Source organism: Schistocerca cancellata, chromosome 10 (genome assembly GCF_023864275.1).
Source record: "Schistocerca cancellata isolate TAMUIC-IGC-003103 chromosome 10, iqSchCanc2.1, whole genome shotgun sequence".
Classification (NCBI taxonomy): domain Eukaryota; kingdom Metazoa; phylum Arthropoda; class Insecta; order Orthoptera; family Acrididae; genus Schistocerca; species Schistocerca cancellata.
In genome coordinates this window covers 209,114,091-209,139,047 of record NC_064635.1, presented here as the reverse complement: position 1 = coordinate 209,139,047, position 24,957 = coordinate 209,114,091, and the positions used below count along the sequence as shown (strand labels likewise).

The 24,957-nt window shown below is 38.8% G+C and overlaps 1 protein-coding gene across 1 annotated transcript in view; it reads left to right on the top strand.

Moving 5' to 3' along the window:
* LOC126106273 (cilia- and flagella-associated protein 58-like) overlaps window positions 1-24,957 on the top strand; it is a 282,413-nt gene that overhangs the window by 153,013 nt on the left and 104,443 nt on the right. The gene's annotated exons all lie outside the window — the stretch shown is intronic.

The window sequence follows — 24,957 nt, the reverse complement described above, 5'->3', positions numbered from 1 at the left end:
GCGACTGTACCCCAGAGGGGCAGCTACAGACAGCGTCTGATTCATAGTGAGCAGCTGATTTTAGACTGGCTATCCTACTACCTATGTGGAAAGTAACGGGAAACTACAGCTTTACATTCCCAAACAGTACATGGTACATCTCTCCATGTGAAAGATTCCAGAGTTAAAACTTCTCCTCATTCGGAGGGGAACAGATTGAGAGTAGACATATTTGAAAGGAAGAAAGGGACAGTGAAGGAAGGCAAGATAAGGATTGGAATATGGAATGTGAGGAGACTACTGCAAACAGGAAAGCTAGAGAATGCAAAACAGGATATAAAAGGAACAGATTAGATGACCTCGGTTTGTGCGAAATGAGATGGGGAGAGAGTGGTGAGATAGAAAGTGGAGATTATAAGCTCTTTTACTCAGGGGAAATCAAGAGTAGTGAAATCGGAGTAGGAATATTGATAGAGCAAAAGCTGAAAAATAAGGTAATGAAGATGGAAGAGTTATGATGATGCTATGACTGAAGGGTTGTTCGAAAGATTTGGTGTTAATACAGGTATATATATGCCAACCAGGCAGCATAGAGATGAGGAAGTGGAAGAATATTATAAGAAAATACAAGAACTCATCGAGAAAGAAAATAGAAATGCCTGCATTATCATCATGGGGGACTGGAATGCAGTGGTGGGTGAAGGAAGAGACGAAGATACAGTAGGAAAATTTGGATTAGGAATAATAAATGAAAGAGGTGAATGACTAATTAGTTTCTATTAAGAAAATTCATTAGCAGTGGGTAACACATTATTTGAACACCACAAAAAGTGTCGTTACACATGCATATCAAATTTGAATAGAGAAAGATATCGGTTGGACTGCAGCCTGATACAAAAAAGGCTTAGGAACTGTTTTAAGAATGCTAAAGCTTATTCAGGAGTGGATATCAATTCAGACCACAACCCAGTAGTGGGAGAAACACAAGTGAAGTTGAAAAAAGTCTGGAGAGGTAAAGCAAAAGAAAGACTAAACATAGAAAGACTCTAAGAGGTATGAAAGGCATCAGATTTGGAAAACAGATTAACAGAAAAATGGGAAAGAGGTAGTGTTGATGAAAGTATTAATGATAAATGGATAAAAATTAGGGGAGGACTCATGGACTGTGTGAAAGCAGTACTAGGAATTAGAGTATCCCAAAGTACCAGGAAAGAATGTATCCCAAAGTACCAGGAAAGAATGGATAATAGAATCATGTTGAAAAAGATGGAAGAGCAGAGGAAGTGGAAAAATGTAGAAACTGAAGAAGGCAAAAAGAGGCACACGAAACTGAATAGTGGATTAAGAAGAGAAACTGAAGAAGCAAGAAAAAAATGGATGAAACAGAAATGCGATGAAATAGAGAAAATGGAGAAAGAGGGAAAGTATGAAATGATGTATAGACTGGCTAGTGAGATAGTTTTTGGATATAAAAGAAAGAGGAATAACATGGGAATAGAAAGAGTGGATGGTACTCTAGCAGAAGGAGGGTTTGAACAGGTGGCAAGAATACATTGAATGTCTGTATAAGGGGGATGAAATACAAAGTGAAATTAAGGTTGAAGTGGAGCAATATGTGCTGCAAGATGAAAAGGGATTCACCACCTTGGAAGCAGAAGTAATAAAGGCACTGAAGGAGATGAAGACTAGGAAGGCATGTGGATTTGATGATTTGCCAGCAGAACTGTTGAAGAGTCTGGGAAGCAAGGCGAGAAAAGAAACAGTCTACCTCTGTAACAAGATATATGGCAAAGGGGAATGGCTTGAGAACTTCTTGCAACAGTTATGATACCAATAGAGAAAAGAGAAACACTAAAAAATGTGAAGAGCGTAGGACTATCAGTCGTAATTTCTCATGCAGCTAAAGGCTTGCTGAGAGTGTTGAATAGAAGGCTATAAGACAAGCTGGATAGAGGGGTTGCAGAGGAGCAGTTCAGATTTAGAAGAAGAAAAGGAACAAGTAATGCCGTTGGCCTGTTAAGAACTATAGGGGAAAGATGTATGGAAAAAGGCAGAGAAATCTTTGCTGTTTTTATAGATTTAGAAAAGGCTTTTGATAGAGTTCAATGGAACAAACTGATGGATATTTTGAAGAGGAAAGGAGTAGATTGGAAAAAGAGATGACTGATACAGAATCTATATTTACACCGGAAAGTAAAAATAAGGATTGGAAATGAAATTTCACAAGGAAGCAGCACTGGACGAGGTGTTAGACAAGGTTGCTTCCTTTCCCCACTGTTGTTTAATGCATCCCTTGAAGAGATTACTGCGAAAGGCTTAGATGGGAAAAGAGGAGTATGTATTGGTGGAAAGAGAATAGAATGTATAACATTTGCTGATGACATGGTATTAGTGGCAGAAAGTGAGCGGACAGTGAATAACATGCTGAAAGATCTGAATGAAGCTTGTGTGGAATATGGGATGCAAATAAACACAGCAAAAACAAAGAGTATGGTCATCAGTACAAGACGCAGACTGTCCAATATTAAAATAGGACAATCTACCATTAGCCAAGTAAGTGCATTTAAATATCTTGGAAGCACAATAACTGAAGACTTGAGATGTCACCAGGAGGTGAGAAAACTAGAATTTGTCATGGCGGAGGACGTATTCAACAGATGGAGGAGACTCTTATGTGGCAGATTAGATAAGGTCAACGGAAAAATCTTGGCAAATGTTTTGTCTGGAGTGTTGCATTATATGGGGGAGAAACATGGATGCTGAGATGAGAGGATGAAAAAAGGTTAGAAGCATTTGAGATATGGATGTGGAGGAGAATGGAGAGAATAAGCTGGATGGAAGGAGTGAGTAATGAAAGAGTACTGGAAAGGGTTGGTGAGAGAAGATGTCTGCTGAAGGTTGTAAGAGAAAGGAAAAAGAACTGGTTGGGACATTCAATGAGAAGGGAGTGCTTGCTAGCAGATGCTTTGGAAGGATTGGTTTGTGGGAGAAGACTGAGAGGAAGAAGCAGATACAAGATGATAGACAACATAAAGAGAAGAGGAAATTATGCAGACCTGAAGAGGATGGCAGAAGACTGGACAGCCTGGAGACCTACCATGTGAAAATCTGCCTTTTGGCAGAACACTGATGATGATGATCATTCATTCATTCATTCCACATCCACAACTATAGTTGGGAACTCATTTTGCAATGGGTGACAGAAGGTACACTCCCTTATACCATTAGTTATGGTTTCCTTTGTTTAATTCACATATAGATCCCTGCTTTGATACCTCTGCGTGTGCACTGTAACTGAGGACTGTTTTCACAAAAGTCAATAACTACGAAAAGAACACATTTTATTGAATTACTTGAACAGTATACATTGATTTTGTCTTACAAAATTGTATCATGAATTTTTTCCAAAACTGAACGTCTACAGATGAATTGTTTTATAGCAGTAATGTTGTAGTTTATTTTAACCTCTTGAAAAAATAATAATTAATAAAAAATTTGTTCATTAAGGTACTGTAGTTCATTATCTTCATTGTCATGTTCATCACATCACTCTCAAGCCTTCCCCGTAGGCCTCTCAAACTTCTTCTGATGATATATCAAAAAATCTGTTTAGTTTCTTTACGTTGTCAGCTTTTTTGAGACTTACACACGGTGTCTGTGGTTTATTACAGCTAATGCTCAAATGTCCTTGAAACCATCTGTATTACTTTTGTTCACTTCAACAACTTCTTCACTTCAGCAACTTCTTCACTTCAGGGAACTGACACCATGAATCCTGCAGGGCTCTCCATAAATACAAGGGGGTGGAGATCTCTTCTGAATAGTACAGTCAAGGCATCCCAGATATGCTCAATAATGTTCATGTCTGGGGAATTTGGTGGCCAGCAGAAACGTTTAAACTCAGAAGAGAGTTCCTGGAGCCAATCTGTAGCAGTTCTGGAAGTGTGGGGCGTCACATTATCCTGTTAGAATTGTCCAAGTCCATCGGAATACACAGTGGATGCATTGTGCATTGATGCAGGTGATCAGACAGGATGCTTACATTTGTGTCACCTGTCAGGATTGTATCCAGACATATCAGGGTCCCATATAGATGCCCCACACCATTACAGAGTCTCCACATGCTTGAACAGTCCCCTGCTGACATGCAGGGTCCATGGATTCATGAGGTTGTCTCCATACTGGTACATGTCCATCCGGTCAATACAATTTGAAATGAGACTCATCCAGCCAGCAACATCTTTCCAATCACAAACAGTCCAATGTCAGTGTTGGCGGGCCCAGGCGAGGTGTAAAGTTTGCGTCGTGCAGTTATCGAGGGTATACGAGTGGGCCTTCACCTCCAAAAGCCTATATCAATTATGTTTTGTTGAATAGTTCGCATGTTGACACTTGTTGATGGACCATGTAATGGTCGCCTGGTCGTAATATAGCTAATTGCTATAATCGCACTATTTCACTCCCATTTACGGAGCTTGTTAGCACTTGATGTTAGGTTGGCGCCATTAAAATGCATTGTGTTGTGGTAATCGCTGCTACTTGCTGGATCGCTGCTGTGTCTCGATGCTGATGCTGATGCTGGCTCTAAATCTGGTTGTCTAGGGTTAAAAACATGAGGTCCCATGTTTTTTATGTGCTTTTGATGATAAAGAACGAGCGAAACCAACAAATATGTAAACTTCAAATATTTATTACTCTGGTGGCCATCTTAATTCCACTGTCCACCAAAGACCATGACACAACACAAAGTAGTACTTCCGTTACATGTTCTTTGCATTGTTTATCCATCTCAAACAATAACACACAAACACACTTTACCAAAGTGACATTCCGACTGCGACCCTTCTTGCTGCTCGTATTTATAACATTGTCAAAGAACTACTAAAAAGAGATATAGTTTATAAGTCACATGTACATCTGTTATCATAATTTGTGCAGAAAAGTTATTAATTTGCATCGAGTGACATAATTTAACATGTTATTAAAATGACAGAGAGATTTGTTGACTTGACAGAATAATTCTTTGTTACAAAAAGGCCGTTTTTTAGAAGTTTGTCAATTGACTTCTCTAATTTGCATAAATAAGTAAATAACATGAATTATTAAGAATTACATTGGTTTTCGTCTAAAATAGGATTGATTTCGTGAATACTGAGTGAAAACGCTCCTAGTGAACAAATAGGTTTCACTGGGTGATTTTTATTTAAGGAGATCCAAAATACCTAAGTTGGCCACTATTTTTCGTACTTCATATTAATTATTTAAGATGAACTTAGTGCTTTTACATGATGACATTTGCTGTATCAGTGATCAAGTGATATAAACTTTTGTGTGGGTCAGTTACTCAGTATAATTTAATGGGTTGACTGTTTATGCAGACATGTTATGCAATCATTGTTAACATACACAATAACTTTTCTATAATCATAAATACTTGTTAAACTGGTTGAATTTGGAAGGTATCGCATACTTTGGTACAGTAAAGCCTTTAATATGTTCCGTTACAACCAGCATTGAAATCTTCAGCAATTTCCAGAAGGGTTGTGTTTCTGCTGCACTGGACTATTCTCTTCAATCGGCATTGGTCCCACTCTTGCAGGATCTTTTTCCGGCCTCAGCCATGTCAGAGATTTGATGTTTTACTGCATTCTTGATACACTTGTGAAATGGTCGTATTGGAACATCACTTCATTGCTAGCTCAGAGATGATGCATCCCATCATTTGTGCACCAACTCCAACACCATGTTCAGACTCAATTAAGTCTTGATAACCTGCCATTGTAGCAGCAGTAACTGATATAACAACTGTGTCAGACACTTGTTGTCTTATATAAGTCATTTGATAAGACCTGGCAATATCTTACACCAGTCAACATGTTTCATAATACGTAAGGGCCTATTAGGCTATCACCAATAATTCTACCCATACGTTGTAAATCACCACTGATTCCTTGCTCCTTCAACTGTGTGCGGACTTGCGCCAGCCAACATATGTTGGCTTTGAAAATTGACAATCCAGGCATGTGTGAAACTAGCCTTGTGTGTGAACGGTATCTTTGCTGCAAAACATTGGTCTACATCACATCTTAGCAACAGCCATTATCAAAAGTGCATTTTGTCAGACTGATCTTGTGGCCAGATAGCCCAGACATGCTGTACACGATATGGATATAGCAACTGTTTGTGTGGGATCACCCAGACTATGCAGTACCAACCCAGATAGATGAAGAAATTCTACACTAATTCCAGGGTCTTCTTCCGTACATTGCAGTATTCACTTCTCTACAACAGGAGTAACAAAGATGTGAGGTCCGCCATGATCTGTTATTGTCAGAGCTGTGGAGCCAGAGTCTGCTAGGCATTAGAAAAGACCTGTGAATAATTATGCAGTAGTACCATGCATTCTGGATATTTTTCATTGTACAGGACTTGGGCGATATGGTTGCTTCTTTTTGACAGGCCACAATAGAAGATCACATCTACCTCTTCCTGTATGAGGCTTCCATTATGCTGGTAAATATGTGGATAAAACTACAGTATAAAAGCACTTCACACACTTATCAAAATACTAACAGGTTCCATTAGAACTGACGTATGCACTGCACTTACCCAGAACTGTGAATACAGTTTACAGTAACAACACTAACATATATTTATTGTGTGTTGTATCTCTAGACAGTAAGAGAGGAATAGTCTTCCTTTGTTTATTGCAATCTGTAGGTTGTTAATAATAGCAAAGAACTTGCAGTAGAAGAGATGTGTTTAAAAGTAGGGAAGATGTCAAACTCTTATAGCATTTTAGAGACATGTTTACTGGACATTTTTTCCATACTAAAGTTTTATGTTCGCACAAACACTGTACCAGACACTCAGCAGAAGCACTGTGTTACTTGAGGAGCATCAAAATGATAGTCCATTTCATTCCTCACATGAATTAACAGGTTCCTGTTTAATGAATCAACAGCTTCAACAGTTTGATTTCTCAGCTCTTGAAGAATAACTGTGTAGGTGGGATGAAGATTGTCTTTTATGTACCCCCATAGAAAAAAAATTGCAAGGTGTGATGTCTGGTGAACTGGGAGGCCAAGCGAAATGTACAAGATCTTGTTGTTCATCTCTTCCCATCCAGAATTGTGGGATGGTGTTGTTAAGATAATGCTACACCTCAGGGTGAAAATGAGGTGGGACAATGCCATGCATAAAAATGAGATAATTGGAATCTTCATTAAGTTGAGGAAACAACCAATTTTGAAGCACGTCCAGGTATGACATTATTATGTCAATTTTCCCTGCACAAAAGAAAGATTCATATACTTTGTGAACAGGGACACCACAAAACACATTCAGTTTCAGTGAGTCTCTTTCACGTTCCACCAGCTGCGACATAGTCGTTCAATGACACCGTCAGGATTTTGTGACTCCCAGATACTTACATTATAGCAGTTCACTTTAACCAATAGTAAAGTTCATCTGAAAAGATGAATCATTTAGAAAATATGCCCTCTGCCATATCCTGGAGAACTGAAATGCAAAATTCGTACTATCCGTTATGGTCACAGGGATGCAATTCTGCATAACTGCAATTTTTAAGGCTTCATACGTAAGCATCGTTTTGGAACATGCCTCGCTGTTGATAGTGGAAGTCAAAGTTCTTGGCTGCCCATCTCGGAGACTTCTGAGGACTCCGTGTGATCGCATCTAGGATACACTTGACATTTTCATCAGGTGTGCGCAGCTGACCAGTGCTCTTCCCTTTACGTATGCAACCGACTTCCAACAATCTTGTATTCCAGTCATAAATTTTCTTGCACAGAGTCAGCTCCTTCCCATATAAGTGGCAGAATGCATGTCGTATCTGAACAGTGGACGGACTTTGTCCAAATTCCAACACAGAAAATGATGTTTATTGTGGTGTAATCAGCATGTTACTACAAACAAAGAACAGCACAGCTGAGTCAAAACTTTGAACCTTTCTCTGTCCAGTGACATGCACGGTGTGTTTCTATTTTTTATAGCTTGTGTGTAACAAGCAATTGAAATCCACTCTTTATTTCTGAATCACACGGTATGAAATACTTTTCTTTAATCCCCTGTATAAGGATACTGTGCAAGTAATGTCGCGTACCTCACATCTGGATATGGGCTCGTTTGCAGCAAGACAAGTATCCACACGTACATTGTGATTACCAGAGAACCACAGAATGTTGTCACGGTGACTATAGTTGTACCTTCCCTTCGTGCAGTAGGAGAGAGAGGCATACTCCAGAAACAGCATTGGGCACAGGAGAGGCTCCACATCATCTTCTGAGAAAACTCAGATTCTACATACAATAAGACAATTGATGTACTCATGTGTGTTGGCTCTGAGAAGAACAAATATTGCCAAATTGCATTCTTCTTCATAAGGATGCAGCACCTCGGGTAACGATATTGGGAGAGGGTATTGTTATTGTTGTAGTCTTCAGTCCTGAGACTGGTTTGATGCAGCTCTCCATGCTACTCTATCCTGTGCAAGCTTCTTCATTTCCCAGTACCTACTGCAACCTACATCCTTCTGAATCGGCGTAGTGTATTCATCTCTTGGTCTCTCTCTATGATTTTTACCCTCCACGCTGCCCTACAATGCTAAGTTTGTGATCCCTTGATATCTCAGAACATGTCCTAGCAACCAGTCCCTTCTTCTTGTCAAGTTGTGCCACAAACTCCTCTTCTCCCAAATTCTATTCAATACCTCCTCATTAGTTATGTGATCTATCCATCTAATCTTCAGCATTCTTCTGTAGCACCACATTTCGAAAGCTTATCTTCTCTTCTTGTCCAAACTATTTATCATCTATGTTTCACTTCCATACATGGCTACACTCCATACAAATACTTTCAGAAACGACTTCCTGACACCACTTAAATCTATACTCCATGTTAACAACTTTCTCTTTTTCAGAAACGCTTTCCTTGCCATTGCCAGTCTACATTTTATATCTTCTCTACTTTGACCATAATCAGTTATTTTCTCCCCAAATAACAAAACTCCTTTAGTACTTTAAGTGTCTCCTTTCCTAAGCTAATTCCCTCAGCATCATCCGACTTAATTTGACTATGTGCCACTATCCTTGTTTTGCTTTTGTTGATGTTCATCTTGTATACTTCTTTCAAGACACTGTCCAGTCCGTTCAACTGCTCTTCCAAGTCCTTTGCTGTCTCTGACAGAATTACAATGTCATCAGTGAACCTCACAGTTTTTATTTCTTGTCCATGAGTTTTAATACCTACTCCGAATTTTTCTCTTGTTTCCTTTCCTGCTTGTTCAATATACAGATTGAATAACATCGGGGAAAGGCTACAACCCTGTCTCACTCCCTTCCCAACCACTGCTTCCCATTCATGCCCCTCGACTCTTATAACTGCCATCTGGTTTCTGTACAAATTGTAAATAGCCTTTCACTCCCTGTATTTTACCCCCGCCATCTTCAGAATTTGAAAGAGAGTATTCCAGTCAACATTGTCCAATGCTTTAAGTCTATAAATGCTAGAAACATAGGTTTGCCTTTCCTTAATCTTTCTTCTTAGATAAGTCATAAGGTCAGTATTGCCTCACGTGTTCCAATATTTCTATGGAAACCAAACTGATGTTCCCTGAGGCCAGCTTCTACCAGTTTTTCCATTAGTCTGTAAAGAATTCGTGTTGGTATTTTGCAGCTGTGCCTTACTAAATTGATCGGTAATTTTCACATCTGTCAACATATGCTTTCTTTGGGACTGGAATTATTATATTTTTCTTGAAGTCTGATGGTATTCATCTGTCTCATACATCTTGCTCACCAGATGGTAGAGTTTTGTCAGGACTGGCTCTCCCAAGGCTGTCAGTAGTTCTAATGGAATGTTGTCTACTCCTGGGGCTTTATTTCGACTCAGGTCTTTCAGTGCTCTGTCAAACTCTTCATGCAGTATCGTATCTCCCATTTCATCTTCATCTACATCCTCATCCATTTCCATAATATTGTCCTCAAGTACATCGCCCTTGTATAAACCCTCTATATACTCCTTCCACCTTTCTGCCTTCCCTTCTTTGCTTAGAACTGGGTTTCCATCTGAGCTCTTGATAGTCATACAAGTGGTTCTCTTTTCTCCAAAGGTCTCTTTAATTTTCCTGTAGGCAGTATCTATCTTACCCCTAGTGAGATAAACCTCCTCATCCTTACATTTGTCCTCTAGCCATGCCAGCTTAGCCATTTTGCACTTCCTGTCAATCTCATTTTTGAGACATTTGTATTCCTTTTTGCCTGCTTCGTTTACTGCATTTTTATATTTTCTCCTTTCATCAATTAAATTCAATATTTCTTCTGTTACCCAAGGATTTCTACTAGCCCTCATCTTTTTACCTACTTGATCCTCTGCTGCCTTCACTACTTCATCCCTCAGAGCTACCCATTCTTTTTCTACTGCATTTCGTTCCCCCATTCCTGTCAAGTGTTCCTTCATGCTCTCCCTGAAATTCTGTATGACCTCTGGTTTAATCAGTTTATCCAGGTCCCATCTCCTTAAATTCCCACCTTTGGGAGAGGGTACATGACACAATTACCTTTGGTTCATATAGCTGGTAATTTCGACAGCTCAGATACTTTCAGACAGTATTCCACCATTGCCTCATTGAAAACGACCGATCACAGGTTGCCGAGAGACCGGTATGCCACCACTCACCATCTCGTATGATCGGTGAACTCCGGTGTGGAGTTGAAGCGGCGTGGAGGTCAGTTCAACTTTATGCCTGGCAGGGCTGAACTGGTGTTGCTGCCAGAAATTGACTGTGCACTAAATTTTGTGTTGTGTATACTTTTAAATCACCTACAAATTTTATTGTGTATTTTTGTTACTGCACTATAAATGCACAGTAGGTAAAATTTTGTTATCCTTCCTGGTGCTGCAATTTTAAAGCAATGTAGTTTCAGAAGTTAGGACAGTGGCACACACTGTCAAAATGTGTCTTTCGTCTGTACTAAATAGAGTGATTGATAAAAAAAGTGAAGTACCTCGAAGACACGGTCCGCTATCAGTGTAACTTCGAACACATGCACACTGTCGGCAGGTACATAGATGATTAGGGTTGCAATTTGCTGTGGCAGGTAGAATGGCCACCTAGAGTGCATTAGCATCATCCTTGTCTAGTGTTGTTACCGGACCCGGTAGGGTACACTGTTGCTGTTGTGGTCTTCAGTCCTGAGACTGGTTTGATGCAGCTCTCCATGCTAATCTATCCTGTGCAAGCTCCTTCATCTCCCAGTACCTACTGCAACCTACATCCTTCTGAATCTGCTTAGTGAATTCATCTCTTGGTCTCCCTCTACAATATTTACCCTCCACGCTGCCCTCCAATGCTAAATTAGTGATCCCTTGATGCCTCAGGATATGTCCTACCAACTGATCCCTTCTTCTAGTTAAGTTGTGCCACAAACTTCTCTTCTCCCCAATCCTATTCAATACCTCCTCATTAGTTATGTGATCTACCCACTTAATCTTCAACATTCTTCTGTAGCACCACATTCCGAAAGCTTCTATTCTCTTTTTGTCCAAACTATTTATTGCCCATGTTTCACTTCCATACATGGCTACACTCCATACAAATACTTTCAGAAACGACTTCCTGACACTTAAATCCGTACTCGATGTTAACAAATTTCTCTTCTTCAGAAACGCTTTCCTTGCCATTGCCAGTCTACATTTTATATCCTCTCTACTTTGACCATCATCAGTTATTTTGCTCCCCAAATAGCAAAGCTCCTTTACTACTTTAAGTGTCTCATTTCCTAATCTAATTCCCTCAGCATCACCCAACTTAATTTGACTACATTCCATTATCCTCGTTTCGCTTTTGTTGATGTTCATCTTATATCCTCCTTTCAAGACACTGTCCATTCCGTTCAACTGCTCTTCCAAGTCCTTTGCTGTCTCTGACAGAATTACAATGTCATCGGCGAACCTCAACGTTTTTATTTCTTCTCCATGGATTTTAATACCTGCTCCAAACTTTTCTTTTGTTTCCTTTACTGCTTGCTCAATATACAGATTGGATAACATTGGGGAGAGGCTACAACCCTGTCTCACTCCCTTCCCAACCACTGCTTCCCTCTCATGCCACTCGACTCCTATAACTGCCATCTGGTTTCTGTACAAATTGTAAATAGCCTTTCACTCCCTGTATTTTACCCCTGCCACCTTTAGAATTTGAAAGAGAGTATTCCGGTCAACATTGTCAAAAGCTTTCTCTAAGTCTACAAATGCTAGAAACATAGGTTTGCCTTTCCTTAATCTTTCTTCTAAGATGAGTCGCAAGGTCAGTATTGCATCACGTGTTCCAACATTTCTATGGAATCCAAACTGATCTTCCCCGAGGTTGGCTTCTACAAGTTTTTCCATTCTTCTGTAAATAATTCGTGTTAGCATTTTGCAGCTGTGACTTATTAAACTGATAGTTCGGTAATTTTCACATCTGTCAACACCTGCTTTCTTTGGGATTGGAATTATTATATTCTTCTTGAAGTCTGAGGGTATTTCTCCTGTCTCATACATCTTGCTCACCAGATGGTAGAGTTTTGTCAGGACTGGTTCTCCCAAGGCCGTCAGTAGTACTAATGGAATGTTGTCTACTCCTGGGTCCTTGTTTCGACTCAGGTCTTTCAGTGCTCTGTCAAACTCTTCACGCAGTATCGTATCTCCCATTTCATCTTCATCTACATCCTCTTCCATTTCCATAATATTGTCCTCAAGTACATACCCTCTATATACTCCTTCCACCTTTCTGCTTTCCCTTCTTTGCTTAGAACTGGGTTTCCATCTGAGATCTTGATTTTTGTACAAGTGGCTCTCTTTTCTCCAAAGGTCTCTTTAATTTTCCTGTAGGCAGTATCTGTCTTACCCCTAGTGAGAGAAACCTCCACATCCTTACATTTGTCCTCTAGCCATGCCAGCTTAGCCATTTTGCAATTCCTGTCGATCTCATTTTTAAGACGTTTGTATTCCTTTTTGCCTGCTTCATTTACTGCATTTTTATATTTTCTCCTTTCATCAATTAAATTCAATATTTCTTCTGTTACCCAAGGATTTCTACTAGCCCTCGTCTTTTTACCTACTTGATCCTCTGCTGCCTTCACTACTTCATCCCTCAGAGCTACCCATTCTTCTTCTACTGTATTTCTTTCCCCCATTCCTGTCAATTGTTCCCTTATGCTTTCCCTGAAACACTCTACAACCTCTGGTTCTTTCAGTTTATCCAGGTCCCATCTCCTTAAATTCCCACCTTTTTGCAATTTCTTCAGTTTTAATCTACAGTTCATAACCAATAGATTGTGTTCAGAGTCCACATCTGCCCCTGGAAATGTCCTACAATTTAAAACCTCGTTCCTAAATCTCTGTCTTACCATTATATAATCTATCTGTTACTGTTTAGTATCTCCAGGATTCTTCCATGTATACAACCTTCTTTTATGATTCTTGAACCAAGTGTTAGCTATGATTAAGTTATGCTATGTGCAAAATTCTAACAGACAGCTTCCTCTTTCATTTCTTAGCCCCAATCCATATTCACCTACTACATTTCCTTCTCTCCCTTTTCCTACTGTCGAATTCCAGTCACCCATGACTATTAAATTTTTGTCTCCCTTCGCTACCTGAATAATTTCTTTTATCTCATCATACATTTCTTCAATTTCTTCGCCATCTGCAGAGCTAGTTGGCATATAAACTTGTACTACTGTAGTAGGCATGGGCTTTGTGTCTATCTTGGGCACTATAATACATTCACTATGCTGTTTGTAGTAGATTACCCGCACTCCTATTTTTTTTTAATTCATTATTAAACCTACTCCTGCATTACCCCTATTTGATTTTGTATTTATAACCCTGTATTCACCTAGGGTACACCAGGACCGTGAATGTCAGATACCGAGTGGTCGCCACGAAGGTCACGGAGGAGTCACGTACTCGTAAGAGACGGCACTGTGGGCACTTGACAGAGCTCGAAAGGAGCCCCACCATGGGTTTACATTCGGTGAGCTGGTCAAACTGAGCGATATTTGTATTCGTGCGGCATTCTGACGCGACGTCGGTCTGATATCGGACCGCGTGGGAATGTGAGGCAGACGCACCTGTCGCCGAGGTTACAGTCGACCACATCTGATCACTGTGAGGGAGGCTCATCGTATTGTGCACTGAGCACGTACTGAGCACCTGCTGTCCGAGAATTAGTAGTGGACCCACTGTAACATTCTCTGTTGTCCTGCACTGACGGTTCGAGACTAGCAAAACCCAGACTAGTGAATTACCGTACCACTGTTAACGCACCTGCAGTTGGAGTGGTGACACAACTAGCAGAAATAAGACACCTAACAGGTGCTGTCACACGTGTTCGGTGACGAATTGCTCGTCTGCACGACCCCGGATGACCACTGTAGGAAACTACGGCGGCACCCTGGAGAGAGGTTCCACTCTTGCAGTGTTTTGGAGAGGCACAATGGTGATACACCCATTTTCATTGTGAGGGACCTGTCGGGTGTGACCTCTATCGGGTACGACCTCAGTTCACGGCAGGGAGTGACCGAGCAAACTCTCGACAGCACAAAGTTACGTCACAGACGTCCTGCGTCTTTGAGTGTCAGCTCTAATTTGCCAGTATCGTGGCACCGTGTTTTGACAGGCTGAAATAATACCCTCTCAGTTTTTTCGTCAGGCAGTATATTTTGCCTAATGAAAATAAGTAATGGCCTGTAATTCTGTATTATAATTTTATTATTAACTTATTTCTCATTTCTCTTTTACTATGCAAATCATAATTTATGAAATTTACCTAATTTGTTAACTTCTTTGTTAATACTTTCATAAAGCTGTAATTATTACCTTGCCTCCATAAAGAAGTACTTTTTAAAATTTGGGTTCTGTTGGTATTCTTGTTTTTTCCTGCATGTTGCATTAATTGTTCCACATATAGCTTGGGGTCTGTTTAGTTTTATCTTTTTATCTTTGTCATAGTCATGACTGACATTGCTAAAATTGCATAGCTAAAATGAGAAACTTGTTTGACTGACTTATTATCAAATTTACTATTTATTTATTTGGGTAATTTTCCTTCGAACAATATTACTTCGGTTTTCATAGAACAAATTGTGATAGACTGCTACTCCTCACGTACAAGTGTCGAGCAGCAGACGGGCACTTTTAGGAGTAAAGAGTTTGACAATACCAGGTTTCAGAAAAAGTCCTCCATCAGATGAGAAACAAACACATACAAATTTAAACACTGAAAACTATCACACATGAGGCCACTTAGCCACAGCACCTGGTGGCTGCACATGTGTGAGTTGTGCACGTACATGTGAGTGTGTATGTGTTTGTTTCTTGTCTTGTGAAGGTTTTATCCATTTTTGATTTTCCATTACTTTAGCTTTAATTTTTGATGTCAGTAAATAGTAATCGGAGCAGATAAAATTCAGTTTACGAATAGTGAATTGCAGCCTGTCTTTTGATGTGCTGTGTACTGCTAGTAGTGAATACGAGTGTGAATGCACTGAATGTAATGTCACCACACTCGTGTACTTAAATCAGCCACTGACCGAATCATCACAGGCCGGCCACTAGAGGCACCTATAAAAGTGCCCACACGGCACTGTCTCTGGCACACTGTGTATCACCGACTCGTGCCTTTATATGTGCAGAGTAATGCTGACTGGCTGTCCCTTGTGTTCTTCTACTTTGTGCCACTCATATCAGTTGTTCTGTGTCTTGTTATGTGTGGAGTCAAGAGAGGCATATTTCCATTATTGTTCAGAGGTTTATAATTAAAGCTACATCTGTGTTACTTGGATCAGTTTCATGTGTTACTCAGTTATTACATTTCTCATCCACAATTAAAATATCATCAGCAATAATAACATCTGTAATGTTCTGCTGTCATCAATTTTTACTCCTTTGAGCAAAACAGTTTTCTTTCCACCCGTGCAAGGCACGATCTAGATATCTGTGGGTCGGAGGTATAGGACACTATAGCACAATCGTATGAGTTTCTTGTCCCCTACTCAGAGTCCACTTTACCTTAGAGGTATACAACACCATCTGGACATAGTACTGTATACTACTGTATACTTCTGCACACTCTGGTGGTACTAGAATAAACTTGAGGTCAGTCCAGTCAGTTTTACATGGGATTTGACAGCATTACCTCCAGTGTGTGTTTCGTACAACTTAATAATTATGAATCCAAACTCCTGTGGGTACAAATTTATGGTATTACTTAAAGGCAGTAATAGTGCTGCCTCAATGTTGTTGTTGTTGTGGTCTTCAGTCCTGAGACTGGTTTGATGCAGCTTACCATGCTACTCTATCCTGTGCAAGCTTCTTCATCTCCCAGTACTTACAGCAACCTACATCCTTCTGAATATGCTTAGTGTATTCATCTCTTGGTCTCCCTCTATGATTTTTACCCTCCACGCTGTCCTCCAATGCTGAATTTGTGATCCCTTGATGCCTCAGAACATGTCCTACCAACTGGTCCCTGCGGCTGAGTCACAGCTCTCGTACAAGATAAGTAATTTAAGTAGTAATAAACTTTTTTTAACACTTTAAACTAATTTATTACGTTAATTATAGTGCTCGTCAAGCGTACCATTAAAGGTTTTTGTCTTACTCGCGTATTTTCACAGTAATCACGTAAAGTTCGTTTTGTTTACATATCGCGGCTAGGCTGAACTTTTGAACTTTCAGATTAAACTTCATACCGCAATTTTAAGTGCATTTACTGATAGTTTAGTGTGCTAAATACGTTTGCTGCCCCTTTATATCTGTAGAGTATCGTCATCTCTTAAGTAATTTCCAGTAAAAAACTACTGAACCACTGTTTACATAGTCGCGAATGGGCCTAATTTTTCGTACACGTATTTTCATTGTTTTCTGATAACTTAATTGTCTTTCTGTCACTAAAATCTATTTGCACCATGAGTGTAAAGTGCCTGACATGCCGTTGAATCGTTAGCTCTGGGGTCTGGTGTGATGGATGTAGTAACTTTTCATTGGGGCGATTGTAGTGACGTGGGAATTGGGAAAATGAGCGAGACTCATCAGTGGTTCTGTGGGCTATGCAGTAGAGATAGGAAGATTGTGGAACAGGAGGGGAAAATTGCTGCCCTTCAAGCTGAGTTAGATGTGGCTAGGTGAGAACTGGGTAGGTTAAGGGGGGAGAAGGGTAAACAGGGGTGGGAAGTGGCAACAGGCATAAGGAACAGGCCAAGAAATTCTTCTGACAGCTTTGTTATTAATGTACAAAATAGGTTTGACCTGTTGCCTCAGTCAGAAACTGATGAGCCTCTCACAGAAGTAGATGTAGACAGGGCTCAACAAGCTTTCAGCAGCAAATTGAATAAGAATGTAGGGATGTCTCCAAAGAGAAAGAAAGTCTTGTTGCTAGGTAGTTCGCATGCAAGGGGTGTGGGCCAACTTCTGCAGGATGAATTAGGGTCAGAATACCAGGTCACAAGTTTTTTCAAACCTAGTGCTGGACTGGGGCAGGTTACAGAGGATTTAGGTTCACTATGTAGAGGCTTTACTAAGGAAGATACCGTGGTTATTGTGGGTGGGCCAGGCAACAGTATTGATAGAGATCCGAGGTACAGCATAAAGTGTGACCTGGCAAAGATTGCATCAGCATCGAGTCATACCAGTGTCGGGTTTGTGTCGGTTCTGGAGCGCCACGACCAACCTCATTTGAGCTCTTCTGTCAGGAGAGTTAGTTTGGAGTTGGAACAGCTACTTGGATCTGGTGCAGGGTCACACATTGGTGTGGTTCCTGTTGATTCACTCTGTAGGTGGGACTATACTAGACATGGCCTACACCTCAACAAGAAAGGGAAGGGTAAACGGGCTGGGCTGATAGCAGGAAATTTAAAGGGGGGAGGAACTACATCTCATGGTGGAAACTCTTTTTTAGTGTAAGATCAGTGTCCAGTGGGAAACTCAGCCAGGCAAGTACTAAAGATGTTCAAAAAGTTCAAGATACTCACAAAAGTAAAGTGAAAAATAATGTTAGTATATTTCATCAAAATATTGAGGGTTTGAAGAATAAAATTGATGAGCTTCTGCTTTGTTTAGAAGATATAGAAACTGAGAATATAATAGATGTACTATGCCTGTCTGAGCATCACATTGTCATTGATATGCAAAAGGTTAGCATCAATGGGTACAAATTAGCTGCACATGTAAGTAGAGATAATATGATGAGAGGAGGAGTTGCCATATATGTCAAAAGCTTCCACAGTGTAAAAAATTTAGAAACTAAAAAATTTTGTGTAGAGCAACATATGGAAGCATGTGCCACTGAACATAAACTAAATGATGGCACTTCCATAATTGTAACAGTGTATAGGTCTCTCTCAGGGAATTTCCAGCTATTTATAGAAAACTTGGATGCTTTGTTGTGCTATCTGTCAGACAGGGGGAAGCAAATTATCATTTGTGGGGATTTCAATGTTGATTTGCTGAAAGAGTGTAATAGGAAGAATGACCTTGTAGTATTACTCAGTTCTTTCAATTTGAGCTCCACCATTGATGTTCCTACTCAGATAACAAAGAACAGCAGTACATTGATATGTAACTTTTTTATAGACCAAGATAAGTTTAAGGACATAATTGCTTATCCTGTTGAGAATGGTCTTTCAGATCATGGTGCACAGCTAGTTACAGTACATGACGTAGCTCCATGCAGTATATCAAATCAGAATTTCAAAGCAGTGCATTCAATTAACAATATAAATTTTGCAAACTTTAGGGAAAGTCTACAGCAGCTAGACTGGGATGAAGTGTATAAGGAACCCGATGCAAACTTGAAATATAACTTATTTCACGATACATTTTTAAGAGTATTTGAAAATTGTTTTCCCAAGAAAATAGTTAAACATAATTCCAAGAAAACATATAAAAAACCTTGGCTAACTAAAGGAATAAGAATATCTTGCAACCGTAAAAGAGAACTGTATCTAACAGCAAGAGGGAGTACTGACCCCGAAATTGTTCAATATTATAAAAACTATTGTGCGGTACTAAGAAAAGTTATTAAAAAGTCCAGAAGCATGTGTATCATGTCTGTGATCAGTAACTCTGATAATAAAATTAAAGCAATTTGGAATATTATTGAAAGGGAAACAGGGCAACCAAGTGCACAGGAAGACTTTAGTGCCATAAAACTGAATGACAAGTGTACTAACAAACAATCAGAAATTGAAAATATTTTCAATAATCATTTTTTAAATGTTGTGGAGAAAATAGGATCTAGATCTTCACTAGAAGAGGCAAGGCTACTAACAGAAGAGGCCATACCTGTGCAGTTTGAAACAACTGTAATTCACCAACCTCTCCCTCTGAAATCAGTAAAATAATAAACTCACTGAAAAGTGAAAGCTCTTACGGAATTGATGGCATTTCCAGCAAGGTACTTCAAATCTTGTTCCCCACAGATAAGTAGGATTCTCAGCCACGTATGTAATAGCTCTTTGGAGCAGGGTGTTTTCCCCAATACACTGAAATATGCCATTGTAAAACCATTCCAGAAAAAGGGGGATACGTCGGATGTCAACAACTACTGCCCAATCTCTCTTCTGACAGCTCTATCAAAAATTTTTGAGAAAGTAATGTATTCAAGAGTAACCTCCCATATCTGTAAAAATAAAGTACTAACAAAATGTCAGTTTGGTTTTCAGAAAGGCTTTTCAACAGAAAATGCTATAGACGCTTTCGCTGATCAAATATTAAATGCTCTGAATAACCGGACATGACCCATTGGTATTTTTTGTGATCTCTTAAAGGCCTTTGATTGTGTAAATCATGGAATTCTTTTAGATAAGCTAAATCATTATGGTTTGAGTGGGGCAGTGCACAAATGGTTTAATTAATACCTAACTGGAAGAATGCAGTAAATTGAAATAAGTGGTTCATGTAATGTTAAAACAACAGCTGATTCCTCAAACTGGGGGGCTATCAAGTACGGGGTCCCACAGGGTTCGGTCTTAGGTCCTTTACTGTTCTTAATATACATTAATGACTTACCGTTCCACATTGATGAAGATGCAAAGTTAGTTCTTTTTGCTGATGATACAAGTATAGTAATAACATCCAAAAACCAAGAATCCAGTGATGTAATTGTAAGTGATGTTTTTCACAAAATTATTAAGTGGTTCTCAGCAAACGGACACTCTTTAAATTTTGATAAAACACAGTATATACAGTTCCATACAGTAAATGGCACAACTCCAGTAATAAATATAGACTTTGAACAGAAGTCTGTAGCTAAGGTAGAATTTTCAAAATTTTTAGATGCGTCCATTGATGAGAGGTTAAACTGGAAGCAACACATTGATGGTCTGCTGAAATGTCTGAGTTCAGCTAAGTATGCTATTAGGGTTATTGCAAATTTTGGTGATAAGAATCTCAGTAAATTAGCTTACTATGCCTGCTTTCATTCACTGCTTTCGTATGTCATCATATTCTGGGGTAAGTCATCATTGAGTAGAGAAGTATTCATTGCTCAAAAACGTGTAATCAGAATAATTGCTGGAGCCCACCCACGGTCATCCTGCAGACATCTATTTAAGGATCTAGGGATCCTCACAGTAACCTCACAGTATATTTGTTCACTTATGAAATTTGTTGTTAATAATCCAACCCAGTTCAAAAGCAATAGCAGTGTGCATAGCTATAACACCAGGAGAAAGGGTGGTCTTCACTATGCAGGGTTAAATCTGACTTTGGCACAGAAAGACGTAAATTATGCTGCCACAAAAGTCTTTGGTCACCTACCAAACAGCATCAAAACCCTGACAGATAGCTAACTAACATTTAGAAATAAATTAAAAGAATTTCTAGATGACAACTCCTTCTACTCATTGGATGAAATTTTAGATATAAATTAAGGGGAGAAAAAACTTAAACATTAGTGTCATGCAATATTTTGTGTAATGTAATATCTTGTACAGACATCTTTTATTAACCTGACACATTCCACATCGTTACGAAGTGTCGTATTCATGATCTATGGAACAAGTATTAATCTAATCTAATCTTTTTGTCAAGTTGTGGCATAAACTCCTCATCTCCCTAATTCTATTCAATACCTCCTCATTAGTTATGTGCTCTACCCATCTAATCTTCAGCATTCTTCTGTAGCACCGCATTTTGAAAGCTTCTGTTCTCTTCTTGTCCACCTCAATAGGTAAGCTATAATGTTTTCTACAGTTATTAATGAATAATGTGGTTGTAAACATAACATAACTTATGAGGCATTTGTATTTCACCAGATGAGGAACCATTATGTGGTCTGTTTTGTTTCAGAATCAACTACTAATCCAACTAACTATCATACTATTGGCAGCGAAGAAGATGTAAGGGAGCATTCAAGTAACAACAAGCAGGATGCCACTGATTGTGACAAAACCTATGAACCTTCGAGTAGGACAGGTTCTGATTTGGATGACAATAAGAGTACACAGAATCGGTCAAAGAACAGGTTAAAAAGCAACAGTAATGTTCAAACTATCACAAATGAACAATAAATACTGAATGTACTAGAGGAAGATTTATACTTAAGCAGTGATAGTGAAAGTGCTGTTAAAAGTTGTGCAGTTTTAGAAATGAATGAACGTGTGGGAATGAATGTAAACAATAAAACTAATATTCCACAGCAATGGAAGTGTAATGCCCATAAACACAAAGTAGCTGGTGGAAGGAATATGCCAATAAAAAACTGTTCCTGCTAAAGTGTGTAGGATGAAATGCTCAGAAAAACTGCTTGAAACTGAAAGACAGATTTTTCATTCATACTGGCATGAGGAAATGTCTACAGATATGAAAAGGCAATTTGTTGGCATGTGTGTTTAACTATATAGTACAGTTAGTTCAAGAAAAAGAAACTTAACCTCGAATAAGTGTAAAGAAAACACTCTATTTTACTGCAAATGGTGGATGAGTTAAGGTGTGCAATATTATGTTTTTTAACACACGTACACTCAAATACAGCTGTAGTAAACATTTTAAAAAACATGGAGGTAGGTGGAGTAGTAAGAAAAGATCAAAGGGGTAGGCATACTCCAAGCAGAAAAACACCTGATGAAACTGTTGAACATATTAAGAGACATAGTTCTTCTTTCCCACATTATGGAAGTCACTACAGTAGGGATCAGTGTGACAGGAAATATTTAGGACCAGAGCTGAACATACAAAAAATGTATGACCTATACATAAATGACTGTATTCAAAAGAATATTGACTCTGAGATAAGGGGTAAAAAATGGCTTTACGCAGACATCTTTAATAAACAATTCAATTTGTCATTCAATCCGCCTGAAAAAGACACCTGTGATACATGTGATATGTTTCTGATACATGTGATATGTTTCAGGCAGAGATGAAAAGTAATCTGACTCCAGAAGAGACAGAATCTGTTGGAGCTGAGCATACTGCTCATCTGAATGAATCAAAAAACAGGTACCTTCTAAAAAGTAATGACACTAACAAGGCAAGAGGAACACCAACACACAAAGTGTTAACCAGAGACATTAAGAAATGTTTGCCATCCCCACTTATATCAAATGGTACTAGTGTCTATAAAAGGAAACTTTGGGCCTTAAATTTTACCTTGTATGATGCATCAGATTCCTCAGTTAACTGTGTAATGTGGGATGAGTCAAAAGGAGGGCAAGGCGGAAACCAAATTACATCAGCAATTTTGAAGTGGGCTGATAGTGTCATAACTGACAGTGGCATGGAAGAAATCACACTTTGCACAGACAACTGCTTTGGACAAAATTAGAATGTGAATATTATAATGTGTTTTTTTCTGGTTATTGCATAAGTATCCACAAATTAGGACCATAACTCTGAAGTTTCTACTAAAAGGCCATACCCGTGTGGAGGCTGACAGTGTTCATGTGTTAATAGAGAGGAAATGGAAGAAATTGAATACTATGAGGGATTTTAACAGCTTGAGACTGGCAAAAATTGGTAAGACACACTTCCAGCAAGTACATTGTTCATAATATGAAACTTCAAGATTTCAAAAGTTTCAATTCACTGTATGCCACAAAAGACTCTGAAAGGTCTCCCCTTATTCAGGGGAAAATGGATGTGGAGAAATGGCCATTTTTAGTATCAAAGAGTGTGCAATTACAAGTGAAACATGAAAACATGGAAATTCTGTACTTCAAAACATCTTCTGATGTGACAAAAAACAGGCCGACTTCGTTAGGCTATGCAGACATGGACTTACATTTCCAGCAGATTTTAACCAACTCTCAGATGTCACAAGACCTGTTTCGCTGCAGAAATATAATGATTTAATGGCACTGTTGCCATATATCCCTTCAGTTTGTCATGCATTTTATAAGAACCTAGAACGTGCACATAGTACAAACATAACCGACTAACCGGAAGAAGACATAGATGTGATTTAGGACCAAATGTGACATTTATGTTCATACAGCAACTTGTACCACTATGTGAGTAATGTTCTTTTCATGTAATATATTCTTACAATGAAAGTAATGTGATTGAGTGATATTATTCATTGAATACCAAGACCAATATGCCACACAATGCAATATGTTTACGAGAGGTATACAACACCATGTACATTATATATCTTCAAAACTGGTACAAATTAAAAAAAAGACTATTACATGTGAAGCAACATGATACTTAATGTTCAAAGTCTAATCTGACCAAATTTCATCACAGTGATGCTTTATTTAAGGGAGAACATGGTAAAACATCTTCAAATTGCTCTCCTGTAAAATTGACATAGTACCCTATACCTTGGACACAGATATATGTTAAAAACTCTAGGCAACTTGATTTGAAATTATTTGCTAATTATTTAATTGCACCAGGTTTATTACTATTTTGATGTTGTTGTATAATGTTATAACACGGTTTACAATTTCTTTTATTTCTTATTTCGTTTCTTTAGTTAACCTGATCTAATTATGGCCGTCAGACCCCTCTTACATTGGACCAAGGCTCCACACATACAGTGTGTATTACATCACAATTATGTAAGAAAATAACAATTTTAGTATGAAAACTAGTATTAAAATGATTTGAGTGCCCGCACTGGCGGTGTGCCTAAATTATACTGACTATGAACCAACAAAGGTAATACAGCATAACCTGTACTACTGCAGCTGCAGTCACAAATAATGATAATAATAGTAATAATAATAATAATAATAATAATAATAATAATAATGACAACATAATAATAATAATAATAATCATAGTCACAATAATGTACATTATTTTGAAGGCATGGTCAAGTACAGTCATCAATAGACATCATAATCAGATGTATGACAACCCACCCAGCATCATGTCATAAACTAACATGTCAGTTCAACTCTAAATCTATATAGAGGAGACACTGAGTTGCAAACAGACACAACAAAAATGCCGCTATTCCTTTGAGCTTTCACCCAAAAGGCCTTCTTCCAAAATAGAAAGTGCATGCGCGCGCTCATACACACACACACACACACACACACACACACACACACACACACACACACAAGCCTGGCAATTGAGGCTGTGACTCAATGTGTACTTGCTATGTTGCGTAGCACTTTATCCATCATTTGAGTTCAACTCTAAATCTGAAGCACATATAGGTTTAGAGTTGAATTGACACATTCGTTTGTGACATGATGCTTCATAGTGGTTATAGGTTGTCATGCATCTGATTACTATGTCACAATACATTTGAAGATGATCTATTTATGACTGAAACTGGTTGTTAATAAAACTGGCAATACAGCTGTGTGCATGTGTTGATTTTTCAGAAATGTCTGTAGTGCGTTTTGGATTTCCATCTCCTTGAAGAATCTCTCATAAGACTTTTCCATTTACTGAATTGAAGTCATGCAGAGTTCTCTGGTTTTTGAAATCTATAAATGCCAGATGAGT